The following is a 4,480-nucleotide window of genomic DNA, read 5'->3' on the forward strand; positions in this document are numbered from 1 at the left end:
TTCAGTTGTGGGATAGTATTCTCCAGAATTTGAAGACATTAAACTTTTGTAGGTTATTTACCTTTACAATTACAAAATCGTTCTGGTTCAAGCACAATTCAAGCAGAACTCAATTTATGCTTGAAGTATTTTGCTATAATGTGATTGCTTCTTCTGATTGTGAGCAATCCAACTGATCATTTAACTCACATAGTTGAGGAACTCAGATACTATTTGCTTGAAGTTGACACCAAGTACTTCATACGCCTATATAATAAGTACCCTAGTTCACTACATACAGCATGCTTCTAGCTTATTTACAACGAACATTCCTACTATAGTTTCAAAACTGAACCGGATTAATTCAAGACTGCCCAGAATCCACAAAAAGGGGAAATTTTCCAAGAGTTTTTTTTTACCTTAAGCCATATAAAATCGCTCTTTAAAATTAACGGGGGGCTACTTCATTACCAATGATGGTAATATCGATATGCTATGATTTTTTTTCACAAGGTAGCATACACACATGTACAGTTGTTACATCCTCCTTTATGCATTGTACTAACTAATATATGTCATGCGTTATCCAAATATATGTACAAAGCCAACTACTAATAGCCTGCACGAATTATTTTCATTTTCCAAGCAGTTGATCAGCCATGCAAAACACAACCACATAATTCAGTTTTCTCATTCAATCACACCATTCAACACGGAATGGGGCAAAAACTGATCTGCATGAGAGTAGATGAAAGAACAGGACGTTACGTCGTTACCTCCTGTGTGATGGGATGAAAGAAGACTGATCCGCAACCTCCTCACCGGCATCTAGTCGCGGATCTGCCGCCATTTTGCCCATCCACCGCCTCTCGGCAACGGCAGGGATGACCTGAGGCAGCGATGGCGGGGACGAAAGGACGAACGGCGCAGGAGACTGAGAGGACGAAGCTTGGGCACCGGTGGGTCGTGCAGGTCATGCACGCGGAGTCGGCGCCGCCCTCGAGCTCCTTCCGATTGACGCCTCTGGGGACTGGGATCGGGGACGAGAGGAGGCAGCAGGGACGGGGAACGATGGGGACGCGTGGGAACGAGGAGTTTGTCCAGAGGAGAAGCGAGCGGCGGCGGCTGCGATTGGGGGAGGAGGCCGGCGCTTGTCCAGACGAGAAGTGAAGTGGCAGAGGGAGTGGCGGTGGCGACGGAAGCGAGGCGGCGGCGCGACGCCGGTTGATTGAGGGGAGGGCGAGCGGCCGGCAACGTAGAGCGGTTAGGGTTAAAAGAAAAAGACGAAAGTCCTATTTTACCCATGAGCGCTTATTTTTCTTTGGACAATAATGCCCCTCCACATTTCTACTTCTATAATTTGAGGTGGAGTATAAAAAGATCTGAGCCCTTGGATATAACTAGATCTACGGATCAGATTGATTTCTACTGCAAGTAGAGAGTACCAGAGCGGCACTCTTAAAAATGACATCTTCCACTTAATTAACTGTCGTGACTTAAATTTTCCTTAGAAGTTTGCCAGAAAAAGGTTCGATATGCATATGCATGTGATGTGAACCCTGTGATTCAAACACCGCTCAAAACTCCAATATATACAGCCGCAGCCCTTTCCTCGTTAATTTGCAGCGCTTATGTTTACGTGCTTAGTTTGTTTACCCTGTCCGATTTGATCATTTGTTTGTTTAAAGTTTATTGTATATTCACGGATTTTGTAGATCAGATCTGCCCAGGATGGTGATTCAATGTTGTACGTTTGCTCGATATATGGAAATATTTTCAGATGTGCATGCATGTCGCATATATATATATATGTTCGGCAAGATGGTGAACGAGAATGATATTATAGTGTACCCGGCCCCCATGGATTTTAGTTAGTATAACCTAATTGCACCAGTATAGTTAATTTTTACCTACATGGAACATGTGCACACTATCATAGTATCATCTCAATATGTCGATCAATTTGTCTCATCTTATCCTAACATTTGATTCTATAAGAGGTCACCTAGTCATTAGTAGACATATTGTTTTGTACTTTGCAACGCATATATATATATATATATGTATATGTATATATATATATATATGTATATGTATATATGTATATGTATATATGTATATATGTATATATATATATATGTATATATATATATATGTATATATATATATATATACATATATATATATATATGTGTATATATATATAGGGCGTTCCACCAGCCCGAACAATATATTCATGTTATAGCATAGTAGTTCTCTTTTATTCCATACGACTACAAATCAGATTTGAGTGTCGGGTTTACCATAGTTTATTTTATTTTACCTCTATTCTTTAATTTCAGTGTTATAAATATTAGCGAAAATTGCTTCTATACCCCTGAAAGTTTAGCCAATCCCTTTTACGCCTCCGAGTTTTGTCCACTTTCTTGTACACCCCTGAATTTTGGTTTTCATCTCTTTCATACTCATTCCGTTAGTTGACCGTTAGTTGAATGTTTAATTCTAATGAAACGGATGTTTTTGCCCTTAGACATGAAGGAAATCTGGAAATTGTAGACTAGCTATATTGTTGGGTGTATAGTTTTGTTATATAAGACTATTATATATATTCATGACTTTATTGTACAAGGTATTATTCGTGGCAAAGTTTATTTTTACATAATGACATAAAACTAATATTTATTTACTTATTAAAAGGGTATAAATAGCGTCTTTTCATGGTAGTTCAACATATTTTCTCCTGTTGTACATATTATATAGGAATGCTTTCCAAAACTATATATATCATTTAAAGAAATGCTACACATACTTTTTTAATATATATATTAATCACACAACAAATTTTATACTTCCAACAATATAGTTTACAGATTTCTACATATTCCTCACATATTGAAGGGTAAAACTGACTTTTTTATACCTATTAAACAGTCAACTAACGGTCAATTGACGGCAAGGGTATGGAAGTGATCCAAATCAAAATTCAGAGGTATACAAGGGAGTGAAGAAAATTCAGGGGCGAGATCGGCTAAAATTTTAAGGGTATGGAAGGAATTTTCTCTAAATATTATCCACAATGGATTCCACATGAAAAGAAAACTAGCTACTAAAATTACATCCTTGCAGATAGCACCATGACAAGGATATGTTTCGTTTTTGTAGATTTAAAGGTAACTGTATGATCCATCCTTGAATATTTAGAAGACGACAAGCATATGCCTCAAATAGCTATATATTTGATGGGAACAAAGTGCATAATGCATTCTGTCAAAGATCATACATATCAGATATGTTGTATTACAAAACATTCTCTAACCTTCTATAGCTCATATTTTATTTCACATATTATTATTGTCTTTGCTCACAAATTATTCAATGCGCTGGGTATCAGCTAGTTTGCTATCGATGTTCTGGTCGCATGCAGTACCAGTCGCTCTAAATTCAATCACACACTTTGTGTTCCTCTTTGGCTTGGATGACATAGCTTTCATTCTTAACCGAGATCTCTACGGTCCCCTGAAAATGTCTCCGAAGCATTTTGGGTTGTAGTATTAGTTTTCCTGACGCCTCCCACTTCTATTTTGAAATTCCTTGTGTCTGGAAAAAAAACTTTATTTGAGATGCCCAAAAATACTACAACCCAATATGTGCTCTTTCTCAGGCATGCATCACTTCACATTTATGCTCACCTTTGAGATATATATATATATATATATATATATATATATATATATATATATATATATATATATATATATATATATATATATATATATGTGTGTGTGTGTGTGTGTGTGCAATTTATTATTTTATCACTAAATGCATCATAAAAAGAAATATATCGATTTGGATATAAGAGGGAGCAAGCTAGCATGTCTAGCTGTCTACCCCAGTGGCAGGTGGGGTGTTACACTAGTGCAAAAAGGGTTTTTTCGTGCGGGCCTAGAGACGTTTCCCCGTACGGAAGGGCTAACCGCACACACCAAAATGTCTGGAAAAATCGCTATTTTTTGCGTGCGGGTGGCGCCACACATGAAAATTAGATTTTCGCGTGCGGGTGCTTATGTGGCCTGCACGCAAAAATAAAAAACCGAAAAAAATAAAATCAGAACCCTAACCCTTGCCGCCTCCCGCCACCACCCTCCTCATGGTCGCTGTTGCTGTCACCTTGGTCGTCGTCATTGTCGCCCGCTGCTGCCCTCCTCGTGGTCGCCTTCGCCGTCGTCGTAGCTGCCATCGACGCACGCACGCCAGCTGCCGCCGCTCCTGAGCCCGCCACCGCCAGTGGCGTATCCACTGTTGGGGCTTGTTGGTGCGCAAGCTCCACCTCCAATCGTTGTACTTATTAGCCATTAATGATTTTAATTAAGTCATAACTAGTAATTAGTGTAAAACATGGAATCCCATAATGCTAGCTGAAATGCTTAGTGCCTAGAATTGTAAATATGTGATGCAGTCTGAATAGATCATACCAATTTATTCATAGATTTTTTAGACATAT

The 4,480-nt window shown here is 38.6% G+C and overlaps 1 pseudogene; it reads right to left on the reverse strand.

Moving 5' to 3' along the window:
* Window positions 1–751: 751 nt before the first annotated feature.
* Window positions 752–1,284, reverse strand: LOC127756934 (predicted GPI-anchored protein 58; annotated as a pseudogene).
* Between the last annotated feature and the right edge of the window lie 3,196 nt (window positions 1,285–4,480).

The sequence above is a fragment of the Oryza glaberrima genome, chromosome 12 (assembly GCF_000147395.1).
Source record: "Oryza glaberrima chromosome 12, OglaRS2, whole genome shotgun sequence".
Classification (NCBI taxonomy): domain Eukaryota; kingdom Viridiplantae; phylum Streptophyta; class Magnoliopsida; order Poales; family Poaceae; genus Oryza; species Oryza glaberrima.